At 50.0% G+C, this 14637-nt stretch overlaps 1 pseudogene across 1 annotated transcript in view; it reads left to right on the top strand.

Annotated features, from left to right (window-relative positions):
- LOC147663351 (uncharacterized) overlaps positions 1-14637 on the top strand; it is a 63801-nt pseudogene that overhangs the window by 12180 nt on the left and 36984 nt on the right. The window lies entirely within an intron of this gene.

Raw genomic sequence — 14637 nt, 5'->3', positions numbered from 1 at the left:
CTGTCTCCCTGTCTCTGTCTCCCTGTCTCTGTCTCCCTCTGTCTCTGTCTCCCTCTGTCTCTGTCTCCCTCTGTCTCTCACTCCCTCTCCCTCCCTTTCACTCCCTCTCACTCCCTCTCACTCCCTTTCCCTCCCTCTCCGTCTCACTCCCTTTCCCTCCCTCCCTCTCACTCTCTCCCTCTCACTCCCTCTCACTCCCTCTCACTCTCTCCCTCTCACTCCCTCTCACTCTCTCCCTCTCACTCCCTCTCTGTCTCACTCCCTTTCCCTCCCTCTCATGCCCTCCCTCGTTCTCATTCACTCCCTCTCTGTCTCCCTCCCTCTCCCTCCCTCTCCCTCCCTCTCCCTCCCTCTCCCTCCCTCTCCCTCCCTCTCCCTCCCTCTCTGTCTCCCTCTCACTCCCTCTCTGTCTCCCTCTCACTCCCTCTCTGTCTCCCTCTCACTCCCTCTCTGTCTCCCTCCCTCTCACTCCCTCCCTCTCACTCCCTCTCTGTCTCACTCCCTCTCACTCCCTCCCTCTCACTCCCTCTCTGTCTCCCTCTCACTCCCTCTCTGTCTCCCTCCCTCTCACTCCCTCCCTCTCACTCCCTCTCTGTCTCCCTCCCTCTCACTCCCTCCCTCTCACTCTCTGTCTCACTCCCTCTCACTCCCTCCCTCTCACTCCCTCTCTGTCTCACTCCCTCTCACTCCCTCTCCGTCTCCCTCCTTTCCCTCCCTCTCACTCCCTCTGTCACCCGCTGTCATCTCACCCTGCGCACACACACACACACACACACAGCCGCACCCGTGCACTTCATAGGTCTTTAAAGGACCATTTGCATGTTAATGAGGCTTTGTTGTATTTCACCTCTTCTTAGGCCCCTGCAGCTTTACTCTGGCTATTGCTAGGATCGCCGGGCCCCCACAGAGCAGCAGAGTCTCTCAGAGTCGCGCTGCTGCAGACAATCTTTAAGAAAATTGTAAAACACTGGTACAATGTCAGCAAGGTCCGCAGGGCGCCAAGGAAGGCTTGCCGGGCTGCTGGCTGCTCTAGAGGCACGTTAGCTACTCCAAACTCTTGTAGTGTAGCACATAGAAGTAGTCTTCCAGTTGCTAAGCTCCTAGGAACATTCCATTCTTGTAACAAATGTTCATATTATTTTTACTGCTAGTAACATACATTAGTGCTGTACTAATTATTTTCTATGTGGTTATTATTACTCATGTTCTAAGCAACTAGGCGGTAGAAATAAACACTTTCAAACCTATTTAAGGCATCATTAGGATGGCGGGCGGACTTTGTCTGCCCGCCATCCTGAAGGAAAATGGGACTGCCCACCATATGTGCGGGGGACCCGTGGGGGAGATTAGGATGCGCCCGCCACACTGGCGGGCGCATCACTCATTTTTACCATTGCGGCGGGCGGTGCTTTCAGCAGCACCCGCCGCAATGGTAAAAATGCATGTTGTGCATTTGCATGCACAATGTGGAAGGCACCGCACGGTACCTTCTGCATTGTGCATGCAAATACAGGGGGGTACCATAGGTACCCCCCATGTGCACCCCCCAACTACCTGGGGGCCAGCAACGGGCCCCCAATAGCAAAAACTGCATGCCTTTCCGTGGCAGCAACGCGCCGCCACAGAAAGGCACATCCCTGCATGTTTCGTAATATGGATGGCAGTGTCTAACAGACACCGCCACCATATGAAAACCATTTCCGCCCAGTCGACTTGTGGACTAATATGGCCAGGGGGAAATGGGTGGTGGGCGGAGAAGGATGTAGGGTGGATCGCCACCGCCTGCATGGCGGTGGCGATCCGCCATCCTAATGGACCCCTAAGTGTCTTTTCTCATTACAGTGAGATTCTAAAGAAAGAAATGTGGTTTGAATTACCACTGCGTCCCTGACCCCTTCAAAGAACTGTTGGTATCCCAGAAAGCATTGATACCACACCAGCAGATATGCCCAGGGGGGTTGTGTGGTGGTACAATAACTTTTAACTCTGTTTAAGCGATAGAGCACTGAACTCAGTCCCAGCACCCGTGGGTGGGAAGGCCAAAGCCTAGTGAGCTAGGCCAGCGCCCTAGTTTATGCAACAAAACAATATTGTTTACATGTTTATTGGGTTATCATAAACAATATCTTTAATCCAAAAGCAGACAAACAGTTATCATATGTTTCACTTTGCTTTACATAAGACTATGTCTTCAAGACCATAATTAATACACAAAGAAAACATTTTATTAACAAAGGTCAATTATCACCCAAAACTACTACTACTACTACTATGGTGATTTGTATAGCGCACGGCTGCCCCAGCGAAGGGGCGTCCCGGCGCTGCGGAAGGACAGAATACAGTATACAGTGAGGTGGAGACGCTAAGGAAGAAGCTATTGTTGAAAGAGGTGTGTTTTGACAGCCTTTCTGAAGGCTAGGAGATCTTGTATCCCACGGATAGCTTCGGGAAGACTGTTCCATAACTTGGCCGCTAGGAAGCTAAAAGAGCGGCCGCCCATTCTGGCCAGTCTGAATCGGGGAATGATCGCAAGGTGCTGCCCCTCTGACCGGAGCGATCTCCTAGGGATGTACTCTGACAGAAGTGGGCGAAGCATTGGGGGGGAGGAGGTTTTAAGGATTTTGAAAGCGAGGCACAATGCTTTGAACTGGACCCTTTTTCCGACCGGGAGCCAGTGCAATTTCTTCAGGGTTCCAGATACCGAGGAATGGCGCGGGAGACCAACCAGAGCCCTGGCAGCCGCATTCTGAACTCTTTGCAATCTAGTAATTTCAGCTAGATTAGCCCCCAATAGAAGGGAGCTGGCATAGTCCAGTCTGGAAAGGATGGTCGCCTGGACGATTAGTTGGCGAGTGCGGCAGTCAAAGAACTTCAGAATGGGCCTGATGTTACGCAGGACGCCAAAGCATGTGGCGGCAACTTTTTTTGTGTGGTGCGTGAACTTTAGAGCAGAATCCACCCAAACTCCCAGGTTTTTGACACATTCCTTAGGCGTAGGGGATGGGCCTAGCGCATCTGGCCACCAGTTGTCACCCCAGGACGAAGTGTTTTTGCCCAGGAGGAGAATCTCCGTTTTCCCGGCGTTTAATTGAAGAAAATTCGCTGTCATCCAGTTGGTGATGTCAGTGAGTGTCTGTTTAAAGTGTTGTGCTTCCAGACCACTGTTGTCAATAAGTGACACCACCAACTGGGTGTCGTCTGCATAAGATACCAGGGCAAGTCCATTTCTTCTAGCCACCTCTGCCAGGGGGCGGACATATACATTGAACAGGGTAGGGCTCAGGGAAGAGCCTTGCGGCACTCCCTGTCCAATGTTATGTTCCTCAGAGATGTGTGGAGGGGTAGAGACTCTAAAAGACCTATTGAAAAGGAAGTCTCTAAACCATCCCAGAGCTAACCCTGTGATACCAATTTCCTCCAATCTCGTCAAGAGGACCTCGCGTGACACCGTATCGAAGGCAGCACTAAGGTCTAACAGGACCAGTGCTGCCGTGCCTCCGGTGTCCAGGATGGTACGGAGGTCCTCTGAAACACTGAGCAAGGCGGTTTCGGTGCTATGACCAGCTCTAAACCCGTGTTGAGAGTCATCCAAGATGTTATTGGTGAGGAGGAAATCTGTCAGAATGTTATTGACGTGTGCCTCGATAATTTTGGCAGGCCAGGGAAGCAGGGAGATAGGTCTGAAGTTCTCAGGAAGCGAGGGGTCTAGAGTGGGTTTTTTTAGAATGGGAGAAACCCAGGCCTGCTTCCACTTGGAGGGAACTTTAGCGGTCGAGAGGGACCGGTTGATGATATCTCGGATGTGCTCAGTGATAGATTCATGGACTTCACAGAAGGTAACCGGTTTAAGGGGATCTGCCGGAGAGCCCGATTTAATCTTTTTGCAGATTTTTTGGAAACTCTCTCGCTCAAGCGCGGGTAGGGAGGAGAGAGAGGGCCTAGTAGGATCAAAAATGGCCAATGGCTGCGGGCCTTTAGGAAAGGTGTCGTAGATTTTCATAATCTTGTTGGTGAAGAAGTTGGCCATATTATTACAGAGGTCAGGGGAGGTGATAGTGGTGTTGACAGTTTTCTTTGCGGTAAGATCTTTCAAAATTTTGAATACAGCTTTCGAGTACATGAAAATAATTTAAGATATCAAAACAATTGTAAATAAGAATGACATCTCAAAAATATAGTGTAAAGTCACAATAAATTTCCACAAGATTATTTTGCTCACTTAAGTGATATTCTTTTACGCCTTTCCACATTTAATTTAATAATTTTCTTAGTAAAATATGACACCAAAAGTTATTTTACAGTATTTGTCTCTGTTAAATATATAGCCTTTCATATTTAATATTACACCATAAAGCAGTTGACTTAAACACTAATGTTCGAGGCATGTGTGCTGTAGATAAGTCCGCTATCTAGTGTTGGGCTCAGATGATTATAAGTTGTTTTTGTTCCAAGAAGTTTTCTTCAGCTTTTTAACTCCTCCTCTTGGTGATACTGCGCATGGTCATCGACGCCATCTTCAGAATGTTTTTTTTCCGCTGGCGGGTTGAGATGTAAAATCTCGCAATCCAGTTCGAGTCGACTTCCGGCTCCCTTCGGTCCGTTATATCTATGGCAGGGGTCTCCAACCTTTTCTGTAGTGAGAGCTAATTCTGCTCAAGGAAAGTCCTGCTGAGCTACTACCATATTTTATCACTATCAAATGCTGATGATATGTACTAACATTACACTTTGACCACCCTAAGCACAATTATCATTAGTAACCACCAAAAAATTCCAGATTAAGTTATCAGCAGAATGCTAGGAAAACGTTTATCAATATTAAATGCTTGTAATCAAGTAAAATTCAAATCGTCACACACAGTGCCACAAACGGTATTACCATAGTAGTAAGTCTCCCTAACTCAGATTTAAAGTGGATAAACATGTTTCATGTGGCAGACCCATAGGCCAAAGCTGCAGCTTCCACATGCCTCAACATCCTCCACATACTCAGCAAGACCTTCAAATGGACCCACCCCCCGAATCAAGGAAGACCGTCACCCATGCACTCATCACCAGCAGGCTGCTCTATGGGAACGCCCTTCATGCCGCAATCAACAAATCTCTACTCTACAAACTTCAGACTGTCCAGAACTCCGCAGCCAGACTCATCCTCAGCATCCCTCGACAAGACCACATTATCCAGCATAAACGAGTACTCCACTTGCTCCTTGTCGAAAGACTGGACCAAGGAAACGCCCTCTAAGCCCCAATCAGCAAGTCTCTGCTCCTCAAACTCTAAACCATACAGAACACAGCAGCCAGACTCATCCTCGGCATCCCTCGACACGAACACAACACACAGCACCTGCGTAACCTCCCCTGGCTCCCACATCAAGAAAAGAATAACTTTCAAGATACTCACCCACACCTACTAATGCCTCCACAACACTGGACCCCAATATCTCAACGACATAATCTACTTCCACGTACCCAAAAGAACCTCCGATCCGCAGACCTCGCCCTCACCGACCCCCCCGTGAATTCGCAGAGCAAGAACAGGGTGAAGAACCTTCTCCTACATTACTGCCAAGACCTAGAACGAGCTGCCGATCAACATCAGACGTGCCCCCACCCTGCACATCTTCAGGAAGACCCTCAAGACGTGCCTCTTCGACTGACCGGAGCTGCTCCCTTCCTCCCCCAGCACCTTGACTCTCACGGGTGGGTAGCACGTTTAAACTTCCCTGATTGATTGATAGAAGTATCTTGGGCCACGCCAGTGACGGTCAGGTGACTGCACAGTGGTGACGGAGCTAGTGTCACTCCTACTCGTTGAAATGTCACTCATAATTACCCTGAAAATATGAAAATGTCACACATAGCAATCTGAAACCTTGGTAGCTATGTCTAATTTGGGCCTAAAATCAGAGTTGTTTGAGGATATAAAACTGTATTAAATATAAGGAATAACCCAAAAACACAGGAAGAATAGAAAAAAATCTGTTCTTTTAATTTTCGCTTTGACATAAGACTTATGCCACACTTGGCCTCTCCTCTCTGTACAGGAATCTTTAGGATCACTGTATCTAAGAGGGTCTGCTCTGTGCAGAATGGTCAGGTACTACTCAGCACACAGCAGATGTCTAAGCAAAGTCATGTGCGAAGTTCTAATTCTTCCCCATAGTTTGGAAGAATTAGACAGGTTTGAGTGACACTTCAGCACGACTTCCAAATGTGGGAGTGCCACAAGCACCCAGGGTTACTTGTATGTCAATGCTGCAAGGGGTTGCTGCACTCTCATCAACGGTGTGTTGATGATGATTATGCTATGAAGTGAAGCCTGCAGGATGGATTCCAAGAGACTCTTGAAGCCATTCTGCTCTAGTTGTCACTTCAGCAGGAAGGGGAGAACAAGATGAGCGAGCGGAAAAAGCAAGAGGAGGCCAGAGAAGAGAAATAAGAGTGATACAGAGAGAAAAACACAAAGGGTGGAGTAAAGTAATTAATAGATATCGGCCAAAATATGAAAGAAAGAAATTTGTAGGGGAGGGAACAAGAGTTCTAAAAGATGGCCAGGAAAAGAAATGTAATAAACATTATTTATAAATTGCCAAAGGTTGAATTATATGTTCTGAGCAAAAAGTTTGATTTAAGTGTGATGTGAATGTGAGTCTTGAAGAGTTATAGCTGTAAGGTGCTGTTTAGTGGTACCAATATTTGAGCCAACGTTAGAGCTATGGATCTGGGATTTAATCCCAATCACAGAACGGTGTAAATGAACTAAATGGAGGGACCAATGTATTTTCCTGTGAGTTACCAATTTCAGCTCTAGTGAGATAGTCAAGAGGTCCCAGGTTCCAACCGCCCTCCTTAATAAGTGGGTTTATGCACATACGGCACAGATCTGTGTTACCTATGTAGCACACATACCAATCCCAATAAGTGCTGTTGGGAATGGCCCTTTCTAGTGTTCTTTCCCTCAACAGTTCTTCTGCTTTTTCCCCTCCTGGTTTTCCGCTGATCTATGTGCTAGCCTAAAGACTTTGATCTCATTTTACACTGCATTGAGTGTCAATATGATGTGCTTGTCATATACATACTGGTGATTAGTGATTAGTGTATATATGATTGGCTAAATTGAGTTTTCTGTAAGTTTATTGTCTAGAGGTAAGACATATACCTAGGGCACGTAACTCAACGCCTTCGACGACGGCCTGCAGAACTGGTTGTGCCAACCACGGAGGTAGTTCTTTAAATGTGCCACAGATTTGCCATGACGGGGCCTGTGTATGCAGGTTACTGTTACTAGGCTTGGCATTTAAGAAGCTACTTGACAAGGTTCTGCATTTCTCTTGCTATATCTGAGTACTCCCTGGGGACTAGGTGCGATGTTGGTAAGAGGTAGGGCAGGTGCGTGTGTGCTCTACATACACTGGTAGTGAATGGGACCGAGTGGTGTGTTCGGTACGGTAGGGCCTGCTTCTTCTATTGGATTGGCATTAGGGACCTGTGGAAAGGCTATTGTGCTGCATTTTCTGCATGCAGAAGAATGTCAGTATAGTGTTTGATATTGATGAGTTCGTATTAGCGGACCTGCTCCGGTGGTGTTAGTGAATTTGACATTGTGACCATTTTGACAAAAACACTTTGAGAAAGTGGGAATGTTTGTATTCATGGCTCTGTATGCCTATCCGCCTGTCTCCAGTTCACAGCTGGCTGCTGGGGGTTGACGATGTAGCTGATCAGACACTTCTTGATGGTTTTCTCTAGGACTTTGGCCATGTATGATAGGAGGGTGATTAGTCCGTAGTTGGTGAGTTTGGTGAGGTCCTCAGAGGGTTTCCTCTGCAGGGCTGTGACAGCTGCCTGCCTCCAGGTTTCTGGGAAGAGGACCGCATTGATGGAGTCATCCAGGGTGGGAGTGAGAACTTCACTGATGGTGGTTAGACCTTTGTTGAAAGTGTGGTGGGGGCATGGGTCTAGGGGGCCCCGGAGCTGAGGGTCTTCATGGTTGCAGCAGTCTCTTTTGTGGTGATGGTATATGGCCGGGATACCCGTCACCCCCTCCCAACACAATCCCCAAGGATGGGAAGACGGACACAGTTCTTGACTTTTGGAAGGCGGGAGGGAGTTACCCTCCCGGCCGTATTTATTAAAATATGAAACAAAATTAAAACATTAAAATAACAGTTTCATATCATGTACAATTTCATTTTCACATTACGATGTTTATTGGCTAACCTTAACACAGCTCTAATACAAAGGTTCTCCTAGCCGATTCTAAACATCCTGCAAATGCTTATACTCAAAATTAAATTGTACATCCTAACATTACGGGCCAACGGCAAGGTCGTAACCGGTGTCAGATCCCTAATACCAGAACTCCCCCCCTTACTTGTGAGGGGCGGGCGCACAGAGGACTGTACCTCTGTGCCAACTTCCAATTTCCCTTGTCTTAACGGGGGCCCCATATTTACTCGACGCCATCTTAGTGGTCGTCCGAGGACTCGTGTGAGGTGTCTAGAAGGTAGCGTAGACCCCCCTCCCACCCCACACTGCTTACCACATCCGCCGTCGCGGATGTCCTGGCCCCGGGAAATTCCCAGGAGGGGCCCGTAGCCCCTCCTCCCCAGGGAGGGGCCTATGACCGCCTTCCCTTTCGGCGGCCCCATCCTTAGAGGGGTACCGCCTCCCCGTGTGAGGGGCCAATGGCCGCCTCCCCCCGGGCGCTCCCATCCATAATGGGTGGCGCCCCACCTCTAGGGATCTTCCAATTACTGCTCACCGATCATGACCTTACCGCCCGACCAAAATAAATACGACATTTTGAACCTAATGAGGACGGAATAAACGGTTAAACTGGATATTACACAATAACCTTTATTTACACAAGTAACACATCATTCAACAAGGCTGTGATACTTCGCCTAAGAACATGCTAAATAGCAACCATTTTATTATCCTCAAAAAAGACAATCCAGACTTTATTAAAACAACCTGTAAAAGAGATAATATCACCGTTAATCGACTTTATTGCAGTACTAATCGTTGCCATAAGGGGCTGGTGGGTGGGTCAAAATTGGCTCCTTGTTCCGTCTCGGGCTCACGTGCAACGAGGAGGTGCAGCTTCCAAGCACAGGAACAAGAGGATGCTTCCTTAGATTGTTGCTCTTTTTTTCTTCCTCGGGAGGGCGTGTACCCTTCTCCGATCCGCCTACGGGGCGTGGCCAACGGTGTAGGTGTCTAGGACAACCCCTCTTGGGCGGGAAAAGGCGCGCCCCGGCTACGCCGCTTCCGGCATACCAGTCGGGACACGCCCCCGCCCAAAATGGTTTCCCCGGGGGGGTCAGGGCACCCTACCATACGTTCGGGGGGACCGAGTGGTCGCCCCTTTCCATATGGCCGGGATACCCGTCACCCCCTCCCAACACTATCCCCAAGGATGGGAAGACGGACACAGTTCTTGACTTTTGGAAGGCGGGAGGGAGTTACCCTCCCGGCCGTATTTATTAAAATATGAAACAAAATTAAAACATTAAAATAACAGTTTCATATCATGTACAATTTCATTTTCACATTACGATGTTTATTGGCTAACCTTAACACAGCTCTAATACAAAGGTTCTCCTAGCCGATTCTAAACATCCTGCAAATGCATATACTCAAAATTAAATTGTACATCCTAACATTACGGGCCAACGGCAAGGTCGTAACCGGTGTCAGATCCCTAATACCAGAACTCCCCCCCCCCTTATTTGTGAGGGGCCGGCGCACAGAGGACTGTACCTCTGTGCCAACTTCCAATTTCCCTTGTCTTAACGGGGGCCCCATATTTACTCGACGCCATCTTAGTGGTCGTCCGAGGACTCGTGTGAGGTGTCTAGAAGGTAGCGTAGACCCCCCTCCCACCCCACACTGCTTACCACATCCGCCGTCGCGGATGTCCTGCCCCTGGGAAATTCCCAGGAGGGGCCCGTAGCCCCTTCTCCCCAGGGAGGGGCCTATGACCGCCTTCCCTTTCGGCGGCCCCATCCTTAGAGGGGTACCGCCTCCCCGTGTGGGGGCCAATGGCCGCCTCCCCCCGGACGCTCCCATCCATAATGGGTGGCGCCCCACCTCTAGGGATCTTCCAATTACTGCTCACCGATCATGACCTTACCGCCACAGGCCGGATAGTTGACCGGCTATCCGGACCCCCCACAAACTCCTACTAAAGGTCATGGCTACACAAACTCTTTAAACAAGCTATGAAGTCTCCTATGAGTAAGACATTCCCCTCCCGGGACAAATGGACCCCATCTTCAAGATACATATGGTCCCCCCGAATACATCCATGTGGAATACAATGCAACTGGCCTGAACGAAACAACCTACTAAGTTTATTAACTTTCTTTACCGACTGATTCAAAGCTGACACCGAGAGGGCCCCCCGCCACACCCTTCTAGGAATCATGTGTGACCATGCAATCGTGCACCCCGGAACCCTTCTCGCCAACCAACTCACTGTGGATAAAATTAACTCGAGAAGTACTCGTCGACCAATGGTTACCAAATCATTGCCCCCAAGAAGAAGTACTCGTCGACCAATGGTTACCAAATCATTGCCCCCAAGATGTACTATGATTACAGACGCCGGTGACCTCGTCCGCCCTAGCAGTCCCTCCATAAAAGTTTGAAACTGGTCAATACAGAGTCCGCCCCTTCCGTGGAAGGTCACCCTGCACCCGTATTCCCCAGCCACGTGAATCATGTCACCTGCTTTGAATACGTCCGCGGCTCGCCTCACGTATGAGTGGCCAACGACCCACACCACTCTTCCCTCAGCCGGTGATCTTTGACCGCTGGTCCCCAGGTGTCGGGTCAACTGCACAGTCCGCCCCGCAAAGCCTGCTCGCGAAACTGTAAACCAAACAGAAAACAAGAAGCGTGAGTGCATGACATTAGCTTCACAACATGTGCAACCGCACATACCTTTTATAACAATTCGAGGACCAACGCCCCAACTGTTTCATCTTTTCAACACTCAGACCCCTGGCTGTAGCCTCTGTAGCAGCCCCTATCCGGAAGGAATGGGTCCCAAAATCGCTCGGGTTCAAGCCCGCTGCTGCGATTGCCATTGTTAACACCCGCTGGAACTGAAACCTAGTCAGTGGGGTGGCATCGGTGTGCCTCAGCAAGCTTCCCCCCCATGATGCCGCCCTCTGCGCTAAATACTCCTCCACACATTTTACCGGGCACATGGGAGACCCTGGAATCCGCTGGACTACCACACAGTCCCCGATCGCTCCCTGATCGGTCTTGGACCTGGCTATTGAGACTACCATCGTCTCACCCTTAATTTGAATGTGTTCTCGACACAGACCTTCCCCCGTATCCTGCTTATTCCTCGCTACCAGTTCGCTCACTCGCATAGCCCCATGGAATGCTAATGCAAAAGCGGCCCGGAACAGCACTGTCTCTGATTGAGATGAACATGTCGCAGGGAGTACGGACATTAACAGGGACAACCTTTCTAGACCTATCGGGTGCCTCTCATCCACTCTACGACCCTCAAGGCGTTGCCACCCACGCAGAGCCTTCCTTACGAGAAAGGACGATGTGGGGTCCCGGATGCCATGAGCCTGCGCCATGAAGGCAATGGCGGCCCTGTGCCTATTGGCTGTTGCCAATGTTCGGCCTGCCTGATGTAGTGATACCAGAAATTTCAGGACATACTCCTCCTGCCCCCAATGCTCCCCCCTAGCTGAACCCAAAAATTCCCAATAGGAACGGAACGCCCCTTCATATGCCTTCCTTGTCCTGGGTGCTAGACTCTCTCCCACGAGGTTTTGTAATCCGGGGCACCGAGAGACCAGAGAGCTTCGGGAAATGGTGCCGCCACCAAGTCCGCTGAGGGCAGAAAACCCCGGAAGGCCTGCATGTGGGAACGAGAGAGTGCATCAGCCGCCTGGTTCAGTACCCCAGGCACGTGTCTTGCCCTAAAGTGGACGTTTAGTCTCATACATAGCAGGACAATTTCTTTCAGCAATCTCAAAATCCATTTGCAGCGTGCTGCCTGATTATTGATACATTCAACAACTGTCATATTATCAGACCAGAACACCACAGTGCGATCACGAAACCCTTCTGGCCATGTTTTCAAGGCCACCAGAATGGGGAACAGCTCAAGAAACCCAATGTTACCTGTGAGCCCACTTTCGTGCCACCACGCCGGCCATGTTCGTGCCGAGTATTGATTACCAAAGATGGCGCCAAAACCCACACTCCCCGCCGAGTCGGTCCACAACCCCAGCTCCTCGGAGGAAGCTGGCGGTTTGTTCCACACGACGCGACCGTTGAAATCCAGCCATATGCATATATCCTGGCGAACCTCTGCTGACAGTCGTGTGCGGTGGTGCCCTTCTTTGAGGCCAACCATGGCTTGTGCGATAGAGCGGGAAAAGGGGCGAGCCATCGGTATCACTCTAAGGGCAAAGTTAAGCTGACCCACAGCCTGCTGCAACTGATGGAGAGTTACTTTTTTCTCGCTGAGGCACATTTTAAGTGAAGCTATAAATGTCATTACCTTCTCTTTGGGCAAACGGAAGCACCCCTCTACCGAATCGAGCTCAATTCCCAGAAACTCGAGTGAAGTAGATGGCCCTACCGTTTTGCCTGGTGCCAGTGGCACGCCAAAACGTTTCATGAGACTACAAAATTCCCTCAAAGCCTGTGCACATTCCGTGTCCCCAGCTGCCCCCAGGAACAGAAAATCATCAAGGTAATGCATAACCTGCGTAAAGCCCGTGGCTCTGGTGAACGCCCATTGCAAAAAAGTACTGAACTTCTCAAAATACGCACAAGAGATGGAGCAACCCATCGGCATACATTTATCCATGTAGTAGCGTCCTTGAAACACAAAACCTAAGAGATGCTGATCATGTGGGTGTACCGGGAGCAACCGGAACGCTGACTCGATATCTGATTTAGCCATCAGCGCTCCGGGCCCCAGGCGATTCAACATGGCGACGGCCTCATCAAAGGATGCATACCGCACCGAACAAACTCGCATCGTTCACCGAAAGACCCTTAGGAGCGGACAAATTATGGATTAACCTGAACTCACCCGGGTCCTTCTTGGGGACTACTCCCAACGGTGAACAAACAAAGTTAACAACCGGCGGGTTTCCATATGGACCCGTAACCCGACCTCGGGCCACCTCCTTTGCAATCTTTGCCTGTACCACCGCCGTATTTTGTTGAACCGATAGTTGGTTCTTACACTGTGCTTCCCCCCGAAAATCCCCCGCCGGGATGCGGAAACCATATGAGAAACCGTCTCGCAACACCCCGGCAGAGACATGATCAGGGTATTCGTTCAGCCAAGGGATCATTGCCATGATATCAACGGGAGTAGGTAACGGGGCCCCTCGGTCGACGTTAGACCTGTTTGGCCCCTCCTCTACCTCCTGTATCACCATTCTTGGCTCTGCACGAACTCTCGGGGTGTGAAGACTGTCCGCACCCTGCACACTCATGCCTGAACTTGCATGTCCCTTGTGGCCTAGTGCACTTGCCCCTGTTAAAGCTCCAACAGACCCCTTTTCTACCCGAGTTCCCGTTATTCTTTGTGTGCTGATCACTGTTGGCGCCTGCCCGAAAGGGCGCACCATATAATGGCGGGAAGGCTCCGCCCCATTCCCACCGAAAGAAGACGACTACGTCGTGTTCGGCATAACCTGCTTCTGCCAAGAAATGGAGTTGAAACAATCCCATGTCAGGGATGAGTTGTGCTCCTTGGCCTTACGAAATTTGTTATCATAACCCATCCATTGATTGCCTTCATACGTTTCATAAAATTCCATTATATGTGTCTGGTAACAAGCTAATTCCGACAATACTTCAGGCCTACGTTCCCCCATGATTGCAGTGAACATTCCAAACGCTCTGGCCCAATTCGCGATCGTTTCATCTACCCTGAAACCCGCCATTTTTGCACGCCATACAATCGGATGCAACAACTTCTTCTGATTTTTAACGTGCTCTATCTCATAGTGATCGGTCAACAGCGAAAACATGTTCACATATTTATCCGCCCAAATCCTTTCTTTCACATCCATCGGGATATGTTGAACCACCTTTTCCCTCCTTGAGGGTAACGATCCCTCCCCCGCCATTGGCAACGGCTGCTTACCCGAACCAGTAGCTGGATCTGTTGTTGCTGCCTTTCCCACGCTCGACGCCGGTTGTTCCGAAGGATTCTGCGGGGAAACAAGAGGACAAGGTGCCTTCGCAGCATCTCTCGATTGCCGCAACTGCTTCATTATTAACCTGGCCTCCTCGGCCGTGTCTCCCGGTGCCACAGCACCCTCGTTGCTCTTGCCTAACCACGCTGCCAACTGGGCGGCCAGCTCGGGAGGCATATCCCCCTCGTTAACGGGTGTAGCTACCACAGGGATCGGCTGTCCCTCGTTCGGGCTCGGAACTGGGGCCTCCACTGGACTGACCGGGCTTGCTGGAGGTGACTCGGGAACTGGGGCCTCCCCCCCTGCCGCCCTATTCCTGGCCCGTTTACCTCTCCCGGCAGGGACTACTCCCGGCAATGCTGGCCCGATGACTTTCTTCGGTCTCCCTGTACCATTCATTGCCGCCATCTGCTTCTTCATGTTCGCCATG

Source organism: Lissotriton vulgaris, unplaced genomic scaffold, assembly GCF_964263255.1.
Source record: "Lissotriton vulgaris unplaced genomic scaffold, aLisVul1.2 SCAFFOLD_300, whole genome shotgun sequence".
In the NCBI taxonomy this organism is placed as follows: Eukaryota; Metazoa; Chordata; class Amphibia; order Caudata; family Salamandridae; genus Lissotriton; species Lissotriton vulgaris.
This window is presented reverse-complemented; position numbering and strand designations above follow the sequence as displayed.